Raw genomic sequence first — 24,922 nt, 5'->3', positions numbered from 1 at the left:
TACTAGTGACACTCTGTTTGTCTATGTATTCACACATGTATTATGTTTCCGGTTAATACAATTCTAGCATGAATAATAAACATTTATCATGATATAAGGAAATATATAATACTTTATTATTGCCTCTAGGGCATATTTCCTTCAGTCTCCCACTTGCACTAGAGTCAATAATCTAGATTACATAGTAATGATTCTAACACCCATGGAGTCTTGGTGCCGATCATGTTTTGCTCGTGGTAGAGGCTTAGTCAACGGGTCTGCTACATTCAGATCCGTATGTATCTTGCAGATTTCTATGTCTCCCACCTGGACTAAATCCCGGATGGAATTGAAGCGTCTTCTGATGTGCTTGGTTCTCTTGTGAAATCTGGATTCCTTTGCTAAGGCAATTGCACCAGTATTATCACAAAAGATTTTCATTGGTCCCGATGTACTAGGTATGACACCTAGATCGGATATGAACTCCTTCATCCAGACTCCTTCATTCGCTGCTTCCGAAGCAGCTATGTATTCCGCTTCACACGTAGATCCCGCCACGACACTTTGCTTGGAACTGCACCAACTGACAGCTCCACCGTTCAATGTAAATACGTATCCGGTTTGCGATTTCGAATCGTCCGGATCAGTGTCAAAGCTTGCATCAACGTAACCCCTTACGATGAGCTCTTTGTCACCTCCATATACGAGAAACATATCCTTAGTCCTTTTCAGGTATTTCAGGATGTTCTTGACCGCTGTCCAGTGATCCACTCCTGGATTACTTTGGTACCTCCCTGCTAAACTTATAGCTAGGGACACATCAGGTCTGGTACACAGCATTGCATACATGATAGAGCCTATGGCTGAAGCATAGGGAACATCTTTCATCTTCTCTCTATCTTCTGCAGTGGTCGGGCATTGAGTCTTACTCAATCTCACACCTTGTAGTACAGGAAAGAACCCTTTCTTTGCTTGATCCATTTTGAACTTCTTCAAAACTTTGTCAAGGTATGTGCTTTGTGAAAGTCCAATTAAGCGTCTTGATCTATCTCTATAGATCTTAATGCCTAATATATATGCAGCTTCACCGAGGTCTTTCATTGAAAAACTCTTATTCAAGTATCCCTTTATGCTATCCAGAAATTCTATATCATTTCCAATCAGTAATATGTCATCCACATATAATATCAGAAATGCTATCGAGCTCCCACTCACTTTCTTGTAAATACAGGCTTCTCCAAAAGTCTGTATAAAACCAAATGCTTTGATCACACTATCAAAGCGTTTATTCCAACTCCGAGAGGCTTGCACTAGTCCATAAATGGATCGCTGGAGCTTGCACACTTTGTTAGCTCCCTTTGGATCGACAAAACCTTCTGGTTGCATCATATACAACTCTTCTTCCAGAAATCCATTCAGGAACGCAGTTTTGACATCCATTTGCCAAATTTCATAATCATAAAATGCGGCAACTGCTAACATGATTCGGACAGACTTAAGCATCGCTACGGGTGAGAAGGTCTCATCGTAGTCAATCCCTTGAACTTGTCGAAAACCTTTCGCAACAAGTTGAGCTTTATAGATAGTAATATTACCATCAGCGTCAGTCTTCTTCTTGAAGATCCATTTATTTTCAATGGCTTGCCGACCATCGGGCAAGTCAACCAAAGTCCATACTTTGTTCTCATACATGGATCCCATCTCGGATTTCATGGCTTCAAGCCATTTTGCGGAATCTGGGCTCACCATCGCTTCTTCATAGTTCGTAGGTTCGTCATGGTCTAGTAACATGACCTCCAGAACAGGATTACCGTACCACTCTGGTGCGGATCTTGATCTAGTTGACCTACGAGGTTCAGTAATAACTTGATCTGAAGTTTCATGATCATTATCATTAACTTCCTCACTTCTTGGTGTAGGTGTCGCAGAAACTGATTTCTGTGATGATGTACTTTCCAATAAGGGAGCAGGTACAGTTACCTCATCAAGTTCTACTTTCCTCCCACTCACATCTTTCGAGAGAAACTCCTTCTCTAGAAAGGATCCATAACGAATATCTTGCCTTCGGATCTGTGATAGAAGGTGTACCCAACAGTCTCCTTTGGGTATCCTATGAAGACACATTTCTCCGATTTAGGTTCGAGCTTATCAGGTTGAAGTTTCTTCATATAAGCATCGCAACCCCAAACTTTAAGATACGACAACTTTGGTTTCTTGCCAAACCATAGTTCATAAGGTGTCGTCTCAACGGATTTTGATGGTGTCCTATTTAGAGTGAATGCAGCCGTCTCTAAAGCATAACCCCAAAACGATAGCGGTAAATCAGTAAGAGACATCATAGATCGCACCATATCTAATAAAGTACGATTACGACATTCGGACACACCATTACGCTGTGGTGTTCCGGGTGGCCTGAGTTGCGAAACTATTCCGCATTGTTTCAAATGTAGTCCAAACTCGTAACTCAAATATTCTCCACCACGATCAGATCGTAGGAATTTTATTTTCTTGTTACGATGATTTTCAACTTCACTCTGAAATTCTTTGAACTTTTCAAATGTTTCAGACTTATGTTTCATTAAGTAGATATACCCATATCTGCTCAAATCATCTGTGAAGGTGAGAAAATAACGATATCCGCCACGAGCCTCAATATTCATCGGACCACATACATCTGTATGTATGATTTCCAACAAATCTGTTGCTCTCTCCATAGTTCCGGAGAACGGTGTTTTGGTCATCTTGCCCATGAGGCACGGTTCGCAAGTACCAAGTGATTCAAAATCAAGTGATTCCAAAATTCCATCAGTATGGAGTTTCTTCATGCGCTTTACACCGATATGACCCAAACGGCAGTGCCACAAATAAGTTGCACTGTCATTATTAACTCTGCATCTTTTGGCTTCGACATTATGAATATGTGTATCACTACTATTGAGATTCATTAAAAATAGACCACTCTTCAAGGGTGCATGACCATAAAAGATATTATTCATATAAATAGAACAACCATTATTCTCTGATTTAAATGGATAACCGTCTCGCATTAAACAAGATCCAGATATAATGTTCATGCTCAACGCTGGCACCAAATAACAATTATTTAGGTCTAAAACTAATCCCGAAGGTAGATGTAGAGGTAGCGTGCCGACGGCGATCACATCAACTTTGGAACCATTTCCCACGCGCATCGTCACCTCGTCCTTAGCCAATCTTCGCTTAATCCGTAGCCCCTGTTTCGAGTTGCAGATATTAGCAACAGAACCAGTATCAAATACCCAGGTGGTACTGCGAGTATTAGTAAGGTACACATCAATAACATGTATATCACATATACCTTTGTTAACCTTGCCATCCTTCTTTTCCGCCAAATACTTGGGGCAGTTCCGCTTCTAGTGACCAGTCTGCTTACAGTAGAAGCACTCAGTTTCAGGCTTAGGTCCAGACTTGGGTTTCTTCTCCTGAATAGCAACTTGCTTGCTATTCTTCTTGAAGTTCCCCTTCTTCTTCCCTTTGCCCTTTTTCTTGAAACTAGTGGTTTTACTGACCATCAACACTTGATGCTCCTTTTTGATTTCTACCTCCGCTGCCTTCAGCATTGCGAAGAGCTCGGGAATTGTCTTATTCATCCCTTGCATGTTATAGTTCATCACGAAGCTCTTGTAGCTTGGTGGCAGTGATTGAAGAATTCTGTCAATGACGCAATCATCCGGAAGTTGAACTCCCAGTTGAATTAAGTGATTATTATACCCAGACATTCTGAGTATATGCTCACTGACAGAACTATTCTCTTCCATCTTGCAGCTATAGAACTTATTGGAGACTTCATATCTCTCAATCCGGGCATTTGCTTGAAATATTAACTTCAACTCCTGGAACATCTCATATGCTCCATGACGTTCAAAACGTCGTTGAAGACCCGGTTCTAAGCCGTAAAGCATGGCACACTGAACTATCGAGTAGTCGTCAGCTTTGCTCTGCCAGACGTTCCTAACTTCTGGTGTTGCTCTTGTAGGAGGCCTGGCACCTAGCGGTGCTTCTAGGACGTAATTCTTCTGTGCAGCAATGAGGATAATCCTCAAGTTACGGACCCAGTCCGTGTAATTGCTACCATCATCTTTCAACTTAGCTTTCTCAAGGAACGCATTAAAATTCAACGAAACAACAGCACGGGCCATTTATCTACAATTAACATAGACAAGCAAGATACTATCAGGTACTAAGTTCATGATAAATTTAAGTTCAATTAATCATATTACTTAAGAACTCCCACTTAGATAGATATCCCTCTAATCATCTAAGTGATTACGTGATCCAAATCAACTAAACCATGTCCGATCATCACGTGAGATGTAGTAGTTTCAATGGTGAACATCACTATGTTGATCATATCTACTATATGATTCACGCTCGACCTTTCGGTCTCTGTGTTCCGAGGCCATATCTGCATATGCTAGGCTCATCAAGTTTAACCTGAGTATTCCGCGTGTGCAACTGTTTTGCACCCGTTGTATTTGAACGTAGAGCTTATCACACCCGATCATCACGTGGTGTCTCAGCACGAAGAACTTTCGCAACGGTGCATACTCAGGGAGAACACTTTTATCTTGAAATTTTAGTGAGAGATCATCTTATAATGCTACCGTCAATCAAAGCAAGATAAGATGCATAAAGGATTAACATCACATGCAACCAATATAAGTGATATGATATGGCCATCATCATCTTGTGTTTGTGATCTCCATCTCCAAAGCACCGTGCTCGTGATCTCCATCTCCGAAGCACCGTCATGATCACCATCGTCACCGGCGCGACACCTTGATCTCCATTGTAGTATCGTTGTCGTCTCGCCAACTTATTGCTTTTACGACTATCGCTACCGCTTAGTGATAAAGTAAAACTATTACATGGCAATTGCATCTCATACAATAAAGCGACAACCATATGGCTCCTGCCAGTTGCCGATAACTTGGTTACAAAACATGATCATCTCATACAACAAATTATATCACATCATGTCTTGACCATATCACATCACAACATGCCCTGCAAAAACAAGTTAGACGTCCTCTACTTTGTTGTTGCATATTTTACGTGGCTGCTACGGGCTTAGCAAGAACCGTTCTTACCTACGCATCAAAACCACAACGATAGTTTGTCAAGTTGGTGCTGTTTTAACCTTCGCAAGGACCGGGCGTAGCCACACTCAGTTCAACTAAAGTGAGAGAGACAGACACCCGCCAGTCACCTTTAAGCAACGAGTGCTCGCAACGGTGAAACCAGTCTCGCGTAAGCGTACGCGTAATGTCGGTCCGGACCGCTTCATCTCACAATACCGCTGAACCAAAGTATGACATGCTGGTAAGCAGTATGACTTATATCGCCCACAACTCACTTGTGTTCTACTCGTGCATAGCATCAACGCATAAAACCAGGCTCGGATGCCACTGTTGGGGAACGTAGTAATTTCAAAAAAATTCCTACGCACACGCAAGATCATGGTGATGCATAGCAACGAGAGGGGAGAGTGTTGTCCACGTACCCTCGTAGACCGACAGCGGAAGCGTTATCACAACGCGGTTGATGTAGTTGTACGTCTTCACGATCCGACCGATCAAGTACCGAACGCACGGCACCTCCGAAGTTCTACACACGTTCAGCTCGATGATGTCCTTCGAACTCCGATCCAGCCGAGTGTTGAGGGAGAGTTTCGTCAGCACGACGGCGTGGTGACAATGATGATGTTCCACCGACGCAGGGCTTCGCCTAAGCTCCGCGACGGTATTATCGAGGTGTAATCTGGTGGAGGGGGCACCGCACACGGCTAAAATATCGTATATCAAGTGTGTTCTTAGGTGCCCCCCTGCCCCCGTATATAAAGGAGCAAGGGGGAGGCCGGCTGCCCTTAGGCGCGCCAAGGAGAGAGGGGGAGTCCTCCTCCTAGTAGGAGTAGGACTCCCCTTTCCTAGTCCTACTAGGAAAGAAGGGCGAAGGAAAGAGAGGGAGAGGGAGAGGGAAAGGGGGCTGCGCCCCCCTCTCCTAGTCCAACTAGGACTCCCCTTGGGAGGGGGCGCGCCACCTCCTGGCTGCTGCCCTCTCTCTCCCCTCAAGGCCCACCAAGGCCCAATACTTCCCCGGGGGGTTCCGGTAACCCTCCGGCACTCCGGTTTAATCCGAAACTTCTTCGGAACACTTCCGGTGTCCGAATATAGTCGTCCAATATATCAATCTTTACGTCTCGACCATTTCGAGACTCCTCGTCATGTCCGTGATCACATCCGGGACTCCGAACAACCTTCGGTACATCAAATCACATAAACTCGTAATATAACTGTCATCGTAACTTTAAGCGTGCGGACCCTTTGGGTTCGAGAACTATGTAGACATGACCGAGACACCTCTCCGGTCAATAACCAATAGCGGGACCTGGATGCCCATATTGGCTCCCACATATTCTATGAATATCTTTATCGGTCAGACCACATAACAACATACGTTGTTCCCTTTGTCATCGGTATGTTACTTGCCCGAGATTCGATCGTCGGTATCTCGATACCTAGTTCAATCTCGTTACCGGCAAGTCTCTTTACTCGTTCCGTAATACATCATCCCGCAACTAACTCATTAGTCACAATGCTTGCAAGGCTTATAGTGATGTGCATTACCGAGTGGGCCCAGAGATACCTCTCCGACAATCGGAGTGACAAATCCTAATCTCGAAATACGCCAACCCAACAAGTACCTTTGGAGACACCTGTAGAGCACCTTTATAATCACCCAGTTACGTTGTGACGTTTGGTAGCACACAAAGTGTTCCTCCGGTAAACGGGAGTTGCATAATCTCATAGTCATAGGAACATGTATAAGTTAGGAAGAAAGCAATAGCAACATACTAAACGATCGGGTGCTAAGCTAACGTAATGGGTCATGTCAATCACGTCATTCTCCTAATGAGGTGATCCCGTTAATCAAATGACAACTCATGTCTATGGTTAGGAAACATAACCATCTTTGATTAACGAGCTAGTCAAGTAGAGGCATACTAGTGACACTCTGTTTATCTATGTATTCAGACATGTATTATGTTTCCGGTTAATACAATTCTAGCATGAATAATAAACATTTATCATGATATAAGGAAATATATAATACTTTATTATTGCCTCTAGGGCATATTTCCTTCAGTGATCCCGTTCATCAAATGACAACACATGTCTATGGCTAGGAAACCTAACCATCTTTGATTAACGAGCTAGTCAAGTAGAGGCATACTAGGGACACTTTGTTTGTCTATGTATTCACACATGTACTAAGTTTCCGGTTAATACAATTCTAGCATGAATAATAAACATTTATCATGATATATGGAAATATAAATAACAACTTTATTATTGCCTCTAGGGCATATTTCCTTCAGTCTCCCACTTGCACTAGAGTCAATAATCTAGTTCACATCGTCGTGTGATTTCACACCAATAGTTCACATCTTTATGTGATTAGTTCACATCTTCATGTGACTAATACCCAAAGGGTTTACTAGAGTCAATAATCTAGTTCACATCGCTATGTGATTACCACCCAAAGAGTGATCATGTTTTGCTTGTGAGAGAAGTTTAGTCTACGGGTCTGCAACATTCAGATCCGTATGTATTTTGCAAATTCCTGTGTCTACAATACTCTGCACGGAGCTACTCTAGCTAATTGCTCCCACTTTCAATATGTATCTACATCGAGACTTAGAGTCATCTAGATCGGTGTCAAAAGCTTGCATCGACGTAAATCTTTACGACGAACTCTTTTATCACCCCCATAACCGAGAAATATTTCCTTAGTCCTCTAAGGATAATTTTGACCGCTGTCCAGTGATCTACTCCTAGATCACTATTGTACTCCCTTGCCAAAATCATGCTAAGATATACAATAGGTCTGGTACACAGCATAGCATACTTTATAGAACCTATGACTGAGGCATAGCGAATGATTTTTCATTCTCTTTATATTTTCTGCCGTGCTCGGGTTTTGAGTCTTTACTCAACTTCACACCTTGCAACACAGGCAAGAACTCCTTCTTTGACTGTTCCAATTTGACCTGCTTCAAAAGCTTGTCAAGGTATGTACTTATTGAAAAACTTATCAAGCGTCTTGATCTATCTCTATAGATCTTGATGCCCAATATGTAAGCAGCTTCACCGAGGTCTTTCATTGAAAAATTCTTATTCAAGTATCCTTTTATGCTACCCAGAAATTCAGTATCATTTCTGATCAACAATATGTCATCCACATATAATATCAGAAATGCTACAGAGCTCCCACTCACTTTCTTGTAAATACAGGCTTCTCCAAAAGTCTGTATAAAACTATATGCTTTGATCAACTCATCAAAGCATATATTCCAACTCCGAGATGCTTGCACCAGTCCATAAATGGATCACTGGAGCTTACACACTTTGTTAGCACCTTTTGGATTGACAAAACCTTCTGGTTGCATCATATACAACTCTTCTTTAAGAAATCCATTAAGGAATGCAATTTTGACATCCATTTGCCAAATTTCATAAAATGCGGCAATTGCTAACATGATTCGGACAGACTTTAAGCATAGATACGAGTGAGAAACTCTCATCGTAGTAAACACCTTGAACTTGTCGAAAATCTTTTGCGACAATTTGAGCTTTGTTGATAGTAACACTACTATCAGCGTCTGTATTCCTCTTGAAGATCCATTTATTCTGAATGGCTCATCGATCATCGGGCAAGTCAATCAAAGTCCATACTTTGTTCTCATACATGGATCCCATCTCAGATTTCATGGCCTTAAGCCATTTTGCGGAATCTGGGCTCATCATAGCTTCCTCATAGTTCGTAGGTTCGTCATGGTCCAGTAACATGACTTCCAGAAAGGATTATTGTACCACTCTGGTACGGACCATACTCTGGTTGACCTACGAGGTTAGGTAGTAACTTGATCTGAAGTTTCATGATCATCATCATTAGCTTCCTCGCTAATTGGTGTAGGAATCACTGGAACTGATTTCTGTGATGAAGTACTTTCCAATTCGGGAGAAGGTACAACTACCTCATCAAGTTCTACTTTCCTCCCACTCACATCTTTCGAGAGAAACTCCTTCTCTAGAAAGGATCCATTCTTAGCAACAAATGTCTTGCCTTCGGATCTATGATAGAAGGTGTACCCAATAGTTTCTTTTGGGTATCATATGAAGTTGCACTTCTCCGATTTGGGTTCGAGCTTATCAGGTTAAAGCTTTTTCACATAAGCATCGCAGCCCCAAACTTTAAGAAATGACAGCTTAGGTTTCTTGCCAAACCATAGTTCATACGGTGTCTTATCAACGGATTTAGATGGTGCCCTATTTAACGTGATTGCAGTTGTCTCTAATGCATAACCCCAAAACGTTAGTGGTAAATCGGTAAGAGACATCATAGATCGCACCATATCTAATAAAGTACGGTTATGATGTTCGGACACACCATTACGCTGTGGTGTTCCAGATGGCGTGAGTTGCGAAACTATTCGACATTGTTTCAACTGAAGGCCAAACTCGTAACTCAAATATTTCGTCTCCGTGATCAGATCGTAGAAACTTTATTTTCTTGTTACGATGATTCTCCACTTCACTCTGAAACTCTTTGAACTTTTCAAATGTTTCAAACTTGTGTTTCATTAAGCAGATATACTCATATCTGCTCAAATCATCTGTGAAGGTCAGAAAATAACGATACCCACCGCGAGCCTCAACACTCATTGGATCACATACATCAGTATGTATTATTTCTAATAAGTCTGTTGCTCGCTCCATTGTTCGGGAGAACGGAGTCTTAGTCATCTTGCCTATGAGGCATGGTTCGCAAGCATCAAGTGATTCATAATCAAGTGATTCCAAAAGCCCATCAGCATGGAGTTTCTTCATGTGCTTTACACTAATATGACCTAAACGGGAGTGCCACTAGTATTTTGCACTATCATTATCAACTTTGCATCTTTTGGCATTAATATTATGAATATGTGTATCACTACGATCGAGATTCAATAAATCATTTACATTGGGTGTATGACCATAGAAGGTTTTATTCATGTAAGCAGAACAACAATTATTCTCTGACTTAAATGAATAGCCGTATCACAATAAGCATGATCCAATCATATTCATGCTCAACGCAAACACCAAATAACATTTATTAAGGTCCAACACTAATCTCGAAGATAGAGGGAGTGTGCGATGGTGATCTTATCAACCTTGGAATCACTTCCAACACACATCATCACCTCGCCCTTAACTAGTCTCTGTTCATTTTGCAACTCCTGTTTCGAGTTACTAATCTTAGCAACTGAACCGGTATCAAATACCCTGGGGTTACTATGAATACTAGTAAAGTACACATCAATAACATGTATATCAAATATACCTTTCACTTTGCCATCCTTCTTATCCGCCAAGTATTTGGGGTAGTTCCGCTTCCAGTGACCATTCCCTTTGCAGTAGAAGCACTCAGTTTCAGGCTTAGGTCTAGCTTTGGGTTTCTTCACAGGAGTGGAAACTTGCTTGCCATTCTTTCTTGAAGTTCCCTTTCTTTTCCTTTTCCCCTTTTCTTGAAACTAGTGGTCTTGTTAACCATCAAGACTTGATGCTCTTTCTTGATTTCTACCTTCGCCGATTTTAGCATCGCGAAGAGCTCGGGAATCGTTTTCGTCATCCCTTGCATATTATAGTTCATCACGAAGTTCTAGTAACTTGGTGATAGTGACTAGAGAACTCTATCAATCACTATCTTATCTGGAAGATTAACTCCCACTTGATTCAAGCGATTGTAGTACTCAGACATTCTGAGCACATGCTCACTGGTTGAGCTATTCTCCTCCATCTTGTAGGCAAAGTACTTCTCAAAGGTCCCATACCTCTCGACTCGGGCATGAGTCTGAAATACCAATTTCAGCTCTTGGAACATCTTATATGCTTCGCGGCGTTCAAAACATTTTTGAAGTCCTGGTTCTAAGTCGTAAAGCATGGCGCACTAAACTATCAAGTAGACATCATACCGGGCTTGCCAAATGTTCATAATGTCTACATCTGCTCCTGCAATAGGTCCGTCACCTAGCGGTGCATCAAGGACATAATTCTTCTGTGCAGCAATGAGGATAATCCTCAGATCATGGATCCAGTCCGCATCATTGCTACTATCATCTTTCAACTTATTTTTCTCTAGGAACATTGTTGGAAATATGCCCTAGAGGCAATAATAAATGGTTATTATTATATTTCTTTGTTCATGGTAATTGTCTATTATTCATGCTATAATTGTATTGTCCGGAAATCGTAATACATGTGTGAATACATAGACCACAACCTGTCCCTAGTAAGCCTCTAGTTGACTAGCTCGTTGATCAACAGATAGTCATGGTTTCCTGACTATGGACATTGAATGTCATTGATAACGGGATCACATCATTAGGAGAATGATGTGATGGACAAGACCCAATCCTAAGCATAGCATAAAAGATCGTGTAGTTTCGTTTGCTAGAGCTTTTCCAATGTCAAGTATCTTTTCCTTAGACCATGAGATCGTGCAACTCCCGGATACCGTAGGAGTGCTTTGGGTGTGCCAAACGTCACAACGTAACTGGGTGACTATAAAGGTGCACTACGGGTATCTCCGAAAGTGTCTGTTGGGTTGGCACGGATCGAGACTGGGATTTGTCACTCCGTGTGACGGAGAGGTATCTCTGGGCCCACTCGGTAATGCATCATCATAATGAGCTCAATGTGACTAAGGCGTTAGTCACGGGATCATGCATTGCGGTACGAGTAAAGAGACTTGCCGGTAACGAGATTGAACAAGGTATTGGGATACCGACGATCGAATCTCGGGCAAGTAACATACCGATTGACAAAGGGAATTGCATACGGATTGATTGAATCCTCGACACCGTGGTTCATCCGATGAGATCATCGTGGAACATGTGGGAGCCAACATGGGTATCCAGATCCCGCTGTTGGTTATTGACCGGAGAGGCATCTCGGTCATGTCTGCATGTCTCCCGAACCCGTAGGGTCTACACACTTAAGGTTCGGTGACGCTAGGGTTGTAGAGATATATGTATGCAGAAACCCGAAAGTTGTTCGGAGTCCCGGATGAGATCCCGGACGTCACGAGAGGTTCCAGAATGGTCCGGAGGTGAAGAATTATATATAGGAAGTCCAGTTTCGGCCACCGGGAAAGTTTCGGGGGTTACCGGTATTGTACCGGGACCACCGGAAGGGTCCCGGGGGTCCACCGGGTGGGGCCACCTATCCCGGAGGGCCCCGTGGGCTGAAAGTGGAAGGGAACCAGCCCTTAGTGGGCTGGGGCGCCTCCCTTGGGCCTCCCCCCATGCGCCTAGGGTTGGGAACCCTAGGGGGGAGTTCCCCCTTGCCTTGGGGGGCAAGGCAACCCCTTCCCCCTTGTGGCCGCCCCCCCCCCCCTTGAGATCCCATCTCTTGGGGCCGGCGCCCCCCCCCCAGGGGGCCTATATAAAGGGGGGAGGGAGGGAAGCAATCTACAGCCTTGGGCGCCTCCCTCCTCCCCTGCAACACCTATCTCTCTCTCGCAGAAGCTCGGTGAAGCCCTGCCGGAGACCCGCTACATCCACCACCACGCCGTCGTGCTGTTGGATCTCCATCAACCTCTCCTTCCCCCTTGCTGGATCAAGAAGGAGGAGACGTCGCTGCACCGTACGTGTGTTGAACGCGGAGGTGCCGTCCGTTCGGCACTCGGTCATCGGTGATTTGGATCACGGCGAGTACGACTCCGTTATCCACGTTCATTGGAACGCTTCCGCTCGCGATCTACAAGGGTATGTAGATGCACTCCTTTCCCCTCATTGCTAGTAGACTCCATAGATGCATCTTGGTGAGCGTAGGAAAATTTTAAATTATGCTACGATTCCCAACAGTGGCATCATGAGCCAGGTCTATGCGTAGTTACTATGCACGAGTAGAACACAAAGAAGTTGTGGGCGTTGAGTTTGCCAATTCTTCTTGCCGCTACTAGTCTTTTCTTGTTTCGGCGGCATTGTAGGATGAAGTGGCCCGGACCGACCTTACACGTACACTTACGTGAGACAGGTTCCACCGACTGACATGCACAAGTTGCATAAGGTGGCTAGCGGGTGTCTGTCTCTCCTACTTTAGTCGGAACGGATTCGATGAAAAGGGTCCTTATGAAGGGTAAATAGAAATTGGCAAATCACGTTGTGGTCATACGTAGGTAAGAAACGTTCTTGCTAGAAACCTACAAACCACGTAAAAACTTGCAACAACTATTAGAGGACGTCTAACTTGTTTTTGCAGCAATTGCTATGTGATGTGATATGGCCAGAAGATGTGATGAATGATATATGTGATGTATGAGATTGATCATATTCTTGTAATAGGAATCACGACTTGCATGTCGATGAGTATGACAACCGGCAGGAGCCATAGGAGTTGTCTTTATTATTTTGCATGACCTGCGTGTCATTGAATAACGCCATGTAAATTACTTTACTTTGTTGCTAATCGCGTTAGCCATAGAAGTAGAAGTAATCGTTGGCGTGACGACTTCATGAAGACACAATGATGGAGATCATGATGATGGAGATCATGGTGTCATGCCGGTGACGAAGATGATCATGGTGCCCCGAAGATGGAGATCAAAGGAGCATGATGATATTGGCCATATCATGTCACTATTTGATTGCATGTGATGTTTATCATGTTTTTGCATCTTATTTGCTTAGAACGACGGTAGTAAGTAAGATGATCCCTTATAATAATTTCAAGAAAGTGTTCACCCTAACTGTGCACCGTTGCGAAGGTTCATTGTTTCGAAGCACCACGTGATGATCGGGTGTGATAGATTCTAACGTTCGAATACAACGGGTGTTGACGAGCCTAGCATGTACAGACATGGCCTCGGAACACACGCAATACACTTAGGTTGACTTGACGAGCCTAGCATGTACAGACATGGCCTCGGAACACGGAGGACCGAAAGGTCGAGCATGAGTCGTATAGAAGATACGATCAACATGGAGATGTTCACCGATCTTGACTAGTCCATCTCACATGATGATCGGACACGGCCTAGTTAAACTCGGATCATGTTTCACTTAGATGACTAGAGGGATGTCTATCTGAGTGGGAGTTCATAATCAGATGAACTTCATTATCATGAACATAGTCAAAAAGGTATTTGCAAATTATGTCATAGCTTGCGCTTTAGTTCTACTGGTTAAGATATGTTCCTAGAGAAAATTTAGTTGAAAGTTGGTAGTAGCAATTATGCGGACTGGGTCCATAAACTGAGGATTGTCCTCATTACTGCACAGAAGGCTTATGTCCTTAATGCACCGCTCGGTGTGCTGAACCTCAGCGTCGTCTGTAGATGTTACGAAACATCTGACATACACGTTTTGATGACTACGTGATAGTTCAGTGTGGTTTAGAATTGTGGCACCAAAGACGTTTTTGAAACGTCGCAGAACATGTGAGATGTTCCGAAGACTGAAATTGGGATTTCAGACTAGTGCCCATGTCAAGAGGTATGAGACCTCTGACAAGTTTCTTTAGCCTGCAAACTAAGGGAGAAAAGCTCAATCGTTGAGCATGTGCTCAGATTGTCTGAGTGCCACAATCGCTTGAATCGAGTGGGAGTTAATCTCCCAGATGAGATAGTGATAGTTCTCCATAGTCACTGCCACCAAGCTAGTAGAGCTTCGTGATGAACTATAACATATCAAGGATAGTTATGGTGATCCTTGAGCTATTCGCGATGTTTGACACCGCGAAAGTAGAAATCAAGAAGGAGCATCAATTGTTGATGGTTAGTAAAACCACTAGTTTAAGAAGGGCAAGGGCAAAAGGGATACTTCATGAAACAGCAAGTCGTTTGCTGCTCTAGTGAAAAATCCCAAGGTTGAACCCAAACCCGAGACTAAGTGCTTCTGTAATGAGAGGAACGGTCACTGAAGCAGTACTACCCTAGATATTTGGTAGATGAGAAGGCAGGCAAGGTCGACAGAAGTATATTGGATATACATTATATGAATGTGTACTTTACTAGTACTCCTAGCAGCACCAGGGTATTAGATACCGGTTCGGTTGCTAAGTGTTAGTAACTCGAAATAAAAGCTGCGGAATAAACGGAGACTAGCTAAAGGGGAGATGACGATATGTGTTGGAAGTGTTTCCAAAGTTGATGTGATCAAGCATCGCATGCTCCCTCTGCCATCGAGGTTTGGTGTTTGCGTTGAGCATGATTGGATTATGTTTATCGCAATACGGTTATTCATTTAAGGAGAATAATGGTTACTCTGTAATACCATCAATGGTCTTGCACCTAAAATGAATCTCGATCGCAGTGATACACATGTTCGTGCCAAAAGATATAAGATAGTAATGATAGTACCACATACTTGTGGCACTGCCACTTGAGTCATATTGGTATAAAACGCATGAAGAAGCTCCATATAGATGGATCTTTGGACTCACTCGTTTTTGGAAAGATTGAGACATGCGAACCATGTCTATTGGTATATATGCATGAAGAAACTCCATGCAGATGGATCGTTTGGACTCACTTGATTATGAATCACTTGAGACATGCAAATCATACCACATGGGCAAGATGACTGAAAGTCCTCGTTTTCAGTAAGATGGAACAAGGGAGCAACTTATTGGAAGTAATACATTTTGATGTACGCAGTCCAATGAGTGCTGAGGCATGCAGTGGATATCGTTATGTTCTTACTTCATAGATGATTTGAGTAGATGTTGAGTGTATTTACTTGATGAAACACTAGTCTGAATTATTGAAAAGTTCAAGTAATTTCAGAGTGAAGTTGAAGATCGTCGTGACAAGAGGATAAAATGTCTGTGATATGATCATAGAGATGAGTATCTGAGATACGAGTTTGGCACACAATTGAGACATTGTGGAAAGTGTTTCACAATTAATACCGCCTGGAACACCATAGTGTGATGGTGTGTCCGAACATCATAACTGCACCCTATTGGATATGGTGCATACCATGATGTTTCTTATCGAATTACCACTATCGTTTATGGGTTAGGCATTAGAGACAACCGCATTCACTTTAAAAGGGGCACCACGCAATTCCGTTGAGACGACACCGTTTAGAGAAACCTAAGTTGTCGTTTCTTAAAAGTTTGGGGCTGCGATGCTTATGTGAAAAAGTTTCAGGCTGATAAGCTCGAACCCAAAGCGGATAAATGTATCTTCATAGAATACCCAAAAACAGTTGGGTATACCTCCTATTTCAGATCTGGAAGCAAAAGTAATTGCTTCTAGAAACGATTCCTTTCTCGAGGAAAAGTTTCTCTCGAAAGAATTGAGTGGGAGGATGGTGGAGACTTGATAAGGTTATTGAACCGTCGCTTCAACTAGTGTGTAGCAGGGCACAGGAAGTTGTTCCTGTGGCACCTATACCAATTGAAGTGGAAGCTTATGATAGTGATCATGAAACTTCGGATCAAGTCACTACCAAACCTCGTAGGACAACGAGGATGCGCACTACTTCAGAGTAATGCGTGATCCTGTCTTGGAAGTCATGTTGCTAGACAACAATGAACCTACGAGCTATGGAGAAGCGATGGTGGGCCCATATTCCGACGAATGGCTCGAGGCCATGAAATCCGAGATAGAATCCATGTATCAGAACAAAGCGTGGACTTTGGTGAACTTGCCCGATGATCGGCAAGCCATTGAGATAAATGGATCTTTAAGAAGAAGACAGACATGGACGGTAATGTTACCGTCTATGAAGCTCGACTTGTGGCACAGAGTATTTTCACAAGTTCAAGGAGTTGACTACGATGAGTTTTTCTCATCCGTAGCGATGCTTAGGTCCGTCGGAATCATGTTAGCATTAGCTGCATTTATGAAATCTGGCAGATGGATGTCAAAACAAGTTTCCTTACCAGTTTTCGTAAGGAAAGGTTGTATGTGATACAATCAGAAAGGTTTTGTCGATCCTAAGGATGCTAAAAGGTATGCTAGCTCCAGCGATCCTTCCATGGATTAGAGCAAGCATCTCGGAGTCAGAATATACGCTTTGATGGAGTGATCAAAGTTTTTGGGTTTATACAAAGTTTGTTAGAAACTTGTATTTACAATAAAGTGAGTGGGAGCGCTACAACATTTCTGATAAGTATATGTGAATGACATATTGTTGATCCGAAATGATGTAAAATTTCCGGAAAGCATAAAGGGATGTTTGAAAGGAGTTTTTCAAAGGAAGACCTGGATAAAGCTGCTTACATATTGGGCATCAAGATCCATAGAGATAGATCAAGACGCCTGATGATACTTTCAAAAGACAGCACACCTTGACATGATTTTGAAAGAGTTCAAAATAGATCAGCAAAGAAGGAGTTCTTGGCTGTGTTACAAGGTGTGAGTATTGAGTAAGACTCAAGACCTGACCACAGCAGAAGATAGAGAAAGGACGAAGGTCGTCCCCTATGCTTTAGACGTAGGCTCTATAGTATGCTATGCTGTGTACCGCACATGTAGTGTGCCTTGCCATGAGTTGGTCAAGAGGGTACAATAGTGATCCGGGATAGGATCTCATGACAGCGGTCGAACTTATCCTTAGTACCTAGTGGATTAAGGAATTTTCTCAATTATGGAGGTGGAAAGGAGTTCGTCGTAAAGGGTTACGTCGATGCGAACTTTGACACTAATCCGGATGACTCTGAGTAGTAAACCGGATTCGTATAGTAGAGCAATTATTTGAAATGGCTCCAAATAGCGCGTGGTAGCATCCACAAGATGACATAGATATTCGTAAAGCACACGGTTCTGAAAGGTTCAGACCCGTTGACTAATAACCTCTCTCACAAGCATAACATGATCAAACCAGAACACATTGAGTGTTAATCACATAGTGATGTGAACAAGATTGTTGACTCTAGTAAACTCTTTAGATGTTGGTCACATGGTGATGTGACCAGTGAGTGTTAATCACATGGTGATGTGAACTAGATTATTGACTCTAGTGCAAGTGGGAGACTGTTGGAATATGCCCTAGAGGCAATAATAAATGGTTATTATTATATTTCTTTGTTCATGGTAATTGTCTATTATTCATGCTATAATTGTATTGTCCGGAAATCGTAATACATGTGTGAATACATAGACCACAACCTATCCCTAGTAAGCCTCTAGTTGACTAGCTCGTTGATCAACAGATAGTCATGGTTTCCTGACTATGGACATTGGATGTCATTGATAACGGGATCACATCATTAGGAGAATGATGTGATGGACAAGACCCAATCCTAAGCATAGCATAAAAGATCGTGTAGTTTCGTTTGCTAGAGCTTTTCCAATGTCAAGTATCTTTTCCTTAGACCATGAGATCGTGCAACTCCCGGATACCATAGGAGTGCTTTGGGTGTGCCAAACGTCACAACGTAACTGGGTGACTATAAAGGTGCACTACGGGTATCTCCGAAAGTGTCTGTTGGGTTGGCACGGATCGAGACTGGGATTTGTCACTCCGTGTGACGGAGAGGTATCTCTGGGCCCACTCGGTAATGCATCATCATAATGAGCTCAATGTGACTAAGGTGTTAGTCACGGGATCATGCATTGCGGTACGAGTAAAGAGACTTGCCGGTAACGAGATTGAACAAGGTATTGGGATACCGACGATCGAATCTCGGGCAAGTAACATACCGATTGACAAAGGGAATTGCATACGGATTGATTGAATCCTCGACACCGTGGTTCATCCGATGAGATCATCGTGGAACATGTGGGAGCCAACATGGGTATCCAGATCCCCCTGTTGGTTATTGACCGGAGAGGCGTCTCGGTCATGTCTGCATGTCTCCCGAACCCGTAGGGTCTACACACTTAAGGTTCGGTGACGCTAGGGTTGTACAGATATATGTATGCGGAAACCCGAAAGTTGTTCGGAGTCCCGGATGAGATCCCGGACGTCACGAGAGGTTCCGAAATGGTCCAGAGGTGAAGAATTATATATAGGAAGTCCAGTTTCGGCCACCGGGAAAGTTTCGGGGGTTACCGGTATTGTACCGGGACCACCGGAAGGGTCCCGGGGGTCCACCGGGTGGGGCCACCTATCCCGGAGGGCCCCGTGGGCTGAAAGTGGAAGGTAACCAGCCCTTAGTGGGCTGGGGCGCCCCCCTTGGGCCTCCTCCCATGCGCCTAGGGTTGGGAACCCTAGGGGGGAGTTCCCCCTTGCCTTGGGGGGCAAGGCAACCCCTTCCCCCTTGTGGCCGCCGCCCCCCCCCCTTGAGATCCCATCTCTTGGGGCCGGTGCCCCCCCAGGGGGCCTATATAAAGGGGGGAGGGAGGGCAGCAATCTACAGCCTTGGGCGCCTCCCTCCTCCCCTGCAACACCTCTCTCTCTCGCAGAAGCTCGGTGAAGCCCTGCCGGAGACCCGCTACATCCACCACCACGCCGTCGTGCTGTTGGATTTCCATCAACCTCTCCTTCCCCCTTGCTGGATCAAGAAGGAGGAGACGTCGCTGCACCATACGTGTGTTGAACGCGAAGGTGCCGTCCGTTCGGCACTCGGTCATCGGTGATTTGGATCACGGCGAGTACGACTCCGTTATCCACGTTCATTGGAACGCTTCCGCTCGCGATCTACAAGGGTATGTAGATGCACTCCTTTCCCCTCGTTGCTAGTAGACTCCATAGATGCATCTTGGTGAGCGTAGGAAAATTTTAAATTATGCTACGATTCCCAACAAACATATCATAAATAAAATGGGGAAGCTATACACGAGCAATTGATCTACAACATAGATATGCAAATACTATCAGGACTAAGTTCATGATAAATTTAAGTTCAATTAATCATATTACTTAAGAACTCCCACTTAGATAGACATCCCTCTAATCATCTAAGTGATCACGTGATTCATATCAACTAAACCATGTCCAATCATCACGTGAGATGGAGTAGTTTTCAATGGTGAACATCACTATGTTGATCATATCTACTATATGATTCATGTTCGACCTTCCGGTCTTAGTGTTCCGAGGCCATATCTGCATATGCTAGGCTCGTCAAGTTTAACCCGAGTATTTTGCATGTGCAAAACTGGCTTGCACCCATTGTATGTGAACGTAGAGCTTATCACACCCGATCATCACGTGGTGTCTCAGCACGAAGAACTGTCGCAACGGTGCATACTCAGGGAGAACACTTATACCTTGAAATTTTAGTAAGGGATCATCTCATAATGCTACCGTCGTACTAAGCAAAATAAGATGCATAAAAGATAAACATCACATGCAATCAAAATATGTGACATGATATGGCCATCATCATCTTGTGCCTTTGATATCCATCTCCAAAGTACCGTCATGATCTCCATCGTCACTGGCATGACACCATGATCTCCATCATCTTGATCTTTATCAATGTGTCGTCACATGGTCGTCTTGCCAACTATTGCTTTTGCGACTATCGCTACCGCTTAGTGATAAAGTGAAGCAATTGCATGGCGATTGCATTTCATACAATAAAGCGACAACCATATGGCTCCTGCCAGTTGCCGATAACTGTGTTACAAAACATGATCATCTCATACAATAATTTGTATAATCACGTCTTGACCATATCACATCACAACATGCCCTGCAAAAACAAGTTAGACGTCCTCTACTTTGTTGTTGCATGTTTTACGTGGCTGCTACGGGCTTAGCAAGAACCGTTCTTACCTACGCATCAAAACCACAACGATTTTTCGTCAAGTGTGCTGTCATAACCTTCAACAAGGACCGGGCGTAGTCACACTCGATTCAACTAAAGTTGGAGAAACAGACACCCACTAGCCACCTGCGTGTGAAGCACGTCGGTAGAACCAGTCTCATGAACACGGTCATGTAATGTTGGTCTGGGCCACTTCATCCAACAATACCGCCGAATCAAAGTATGACACGCTGGTAAGCAGTATGACTATCATCGCCCACAACTCTTTGTGTTCTACTCTTGCATATAACATCTACGCATAGACCTGGCTCGGATGCCACTGTTGGGGAACGCAGTATTTTAAAAAATTTACCTACGATCACGCAAGATCTATCTAGGAGATGCATAGCAACGAGAGGGCAGAGTGTGTCTACGTACCCTCATAGACCGAAAGCGGAAGCGTTTAGTAACGCGGTTGATGTAGTCGAACGTCTTCGCGATCCAACCGATCCAAGTACCGAACGTACGGCACCTCCGTGATCTGCACACGTTCAGCTCGGTGACGTCCCTCGAACTCTTGATCCAGCTGAGGCCGAGGGTGAGTTCCGTTAGCATGATGGTGTGTTGACGGTGATGATGAAGTTACCGACGCAGGGCTTCGCCTAAGCACTACGACAATATGACCGAGGTGTAAAACTATGGAGGGGGCACCGCACACGGCTAAAGATCAACTTGCGTGTCTTTGGGGTGCCCCCTGCCTCCGTATATAAAGGAGGGAGAGGGAGAGGAAGCCGGCCCTAGGGGCGCGCCAAGGTGTGGAGTCCTACTAGGACTCCCTAGTCCTGATAGGATTCCACCTCCCACACGGGGTAGGAAACGGGGAAGGGAGAAGGAGAAGGAAAGGGGGGCCGGCCCCCTTCTCCTAGTCCTAATCAGCCTCCTGCCCAAGGGGGGGCGCATCAGCCCCTTGTGGGCTGGTGTGCTTCCCTCTTATGGCCCATAAGGCCCATAACTTCTCCCGGGGGGTTCCGGTAACCTCCCAGTACTCCGGAAAAATGCCCGAACCACTCGGAACTATTCCGGTGTCCAAATGCAACCTTACAATATATGAATCTTTACCTCTCGACCATTTCGAGACTCCTCGTCATGTCCGTGATCTCATCTGGGACTCCGAACAAACTTCGGTACATCAAATCACATAACTCATAATACAAGTCGTCATCGAACGTTAAGCGTGTGGACCCTACGATTTCGAGAACTATGTAGACATGACCGAGACACATCTCTGGTCAATAACCAATAGCGGAACCTGGATGCTCATATTGGTTCCTACATATTCTACGAAGATCTTTATCGATCAAACCGCATAACAACATACGTTGTTCCCTTTGTCATCGGTATGTTACTTGCCCGAGATTCGATCGTCGATATCATCATACCTAGTTCAATCTCGTTACCGGCAAGTCTCTTTACTCGTTCCGTAATGCATCATCCACTTACTTGCAAGGCTCATAGTGATGTGCATTACCGAGAGGGCCCAAAGATACCTCTCCGATACACGGAGTGACAAATCCTAATCTCGATCTATGCCAACTCAACAAACACCATCAGAGACACCTGTAGAGCATCTTTATAATCACCCAGTTACGTTGTGACATTTGATAGCACACAAGGTGTTCCTTCGATATTAGGGAGTTGCATAATCTCATAGTCTGAGGAACATGTATAAGTCATGAAGAAAGCAATAGCAATAAACTAAACGATCATAGTGCTATGCTAACGGATGGGTCTTGTCCATCACATCATTCTCTAATGATGTGATCCCGTTCATCAAATGACAACACATGTCTATGGCTAGGAAACTTAACCATCTTTGATTAATGAGCTAATCAAGTAGAGTTATACTAGGGACACTTTATTTGTCTATGTATGCACACATGTACTAAGTTTCCAGTTAATACAATTCTAGCATGAATAATAAACATTTATCATGATATAAGGAAATATAAATAACAACTTTATTATTGCCTCTAGGGCATATTTCCTTCAGGGGCTTGCCTGGTTGCTCTGGCAAGGAGGGGTCGTCAACAACGTAGTCGATCGGGGCAGCAGCGGCAGCGTTAGTCTCGTAGTCTATCAGAGATAAGAGGGGGAAGAAACAGTGAATACAATGCAAAATAAGCATGATGATGCATGACACGACAAGTAACAGTGCCAGGTGTGCCCTAACGCGGTAGGAGGTGATACCGGCGAAGGGGGGAAACATCCGGGAAAGTATCCCCAGTATTTCACGTTTTCGGACAGATGAACCGGTGGAGGAAAGTTGTGTGTTCGCTATGCTAGGGACGTGTGGCGGACGAACGGGCTGCGTATCCGGATTCGTCTCATTGTTCTGAGCAATTTTCATTTACAAAGTATTTTCATCCGAGATACAGTTTATTTTATATTAATTTTTAAAGATTTAATCAATTTTCTTGAATTAATAAATTAATTTAATTCAAAAATTAGTTAACGCGTCAGCATGACGTCAGGGTGACGTCAGTAGTCAACAGGACGTTGACTGGTCAAAACTAACATGGGGGACCCACCTGTCATACACAGAGGAGTTAACCAATGGATTAAAAATTAATTAAACTAACTAATTAAGTAGCAGGGCCCACAAGTCAGTGTCTAATTAGATTAACTAATTAAGTTTTAGTTATAAAACATTAATTAAGTGGGTGGGGCCCGTTGGTCAGCGACACAAGAGGGGGTCATTAGTGGTTAATTAATCGGAGTTAACCCGCGGCTAACCGCCGATGTTAAGCCGAGGCGCCGGAGTTGGTCGTCCGGCCGTTTCCGGCGATAGTTGGAAGCGCGGGTGGGCTCGTTGGAGAGCTGGCGATGCGGCGCAGCTGATGGTGCTCGCGGGGCTGCTCGAAGTGGCGTGCAGTGGCGACATCGACGAGCTGAGCGGCAGCTGGCGCTCGGCCAACAGACAGTAGCGGCAGCAGGGCAGGGGAAGTGCAGTGCGCGCGGGGAAGCCGACATGGCGTGGGCACGCGGCCGGGCGAGGCACTGGCGCGAGCTTGGGCAGGGCGGGAGCAGCAGCAGGCGCAACCACAGGAGTTCGCGGGCGGTAGCGGACGGCGCTCGTCGACGGGATGACTAAGGGGCACAGGAGAGGGCAAGGGAGAGATGCGGTGCTCACTGTCATTGAGGGGAAGGCCCGTGGAGGCCAGCGGCTGTCGTAGGGCGGTGGAATTCATGGCGGTAGTGGCGGACGGCGCCGGGGAGGAAGAAGTCGAAGGCGACATCGGTGGCATTCCTCGATCCCAATCCAGCGGCGTAGTCAATGGGGACGGCGTCGGCGCTCCTCCCGGACACCAGCAGACGGAGGACGGTGGCCGCAGTGGTGAGGCATCGCGGCGGCGAGACCGCTCGGACATGGGCGGAGATGGGGAGGCGAGGACGGAGAGGGCGAGATCTGGGAGGGAGCAGGTGGTCGAGTGGGGAGGGGAGCCCGAGTAGGCGCGGGTGTGGCACCCTTATCGCCTCCCCGTCGGCGTGGCACCCTGGGACGGCGCACCGGTCCAGCGGGGACACGCCCGGGCGCCCGGTCGCATGAACAGGGGGAGGGGAAGGAGACGACCAGCGGGGCTGGGCTGCTGGGCCGGGGTCTGCCACTATGGTCTGAGGCCCAGGGCAGTGAGTGGGGGCTTTTCTCTCTTTTACTTTTGCTCTTTTGTATTTTCCTTTTCTCTTTTATAGTTTATGTTTTCTATTAGTTCTTTTTGTTGGGGAACGTAGTAATTTCAAATAAAAATCCTACGCACATGCAAGATCCATCTAGGTGATGCATAGCAACGAGAGGGGAGAGTGTTCTCCACGTACCCTCGTGGACCATGAATGGAAGCGCTATGACAACGCGGTTGATGTAGTCGTATGTCTTCACGATCCGACCGATCCTAGCACCGAAGGTACGGCACCTCCGCGATCTGCACACGTTCAGCTCGGTGACGTCCCACAAACTCTAGATCCAGCTGAGGTCGAGGGAAAGTTTCGTCAGCACGACGGCGTGGTGACAGTGATGATGAAGCTACCGGCGCAGGGCTTCGCCTAAGCACTGCAACGATATGACCGAGGTGGAAATCTGTGGAGGGGGCACCGCACACGGCTAAACAATCAACTTGTGTGTCTATGGGGTGCCCCCTCCCCCGTATATAAAGGAG

The 24,922-nt window shown here is 44.8% G+C and overlaps 1 long non-coding RNA gene across 1 annotated transcript; it reads right to left on the bottom strand.

Annotated features, from left to right (window-relative positions):
- Positions 1-22,605: 22,605 nt before the first annotated feature.
- LOC141025368 (uncharacterized) lies at positions 22,606-24,289 on the bottom strand. The gene is made up of 2 exons (XR_012186846.1): positions 23,902-24,289; positions 22,606-22,844 (listed from the first exon to the last, which is right to left on the bottom strand). It is a non-coding gene; the product is annotated as an uncharacterized lncRNA (long non-coding RNA).
- Between the last annotated feature and the right edge of the window lie 633 nt (positions 24,290-24,922).

Source organism: Aegilops tauschii, chromosome 6 (genome assembly GCF_002575655.3).
Source record: "Aegilops tauschii subsp. strangulata cultivar AL8/78 chromosome 6, Aet v6.0, whole genome shotgun sequence".
Classification (NCBI taxonomy): domain Eukaryota; kingdom Viridiplantae; phylum Streptophyta; class Magnoliopsida; order Poales; family Poaceae; genus Aegilops; species Aegilops tauschii.
The sequence above is the reverse complement of the archived record's forward strand: the minus strand, read 5'-3'. Positions and strand labels throughout refer to the sequence as shown.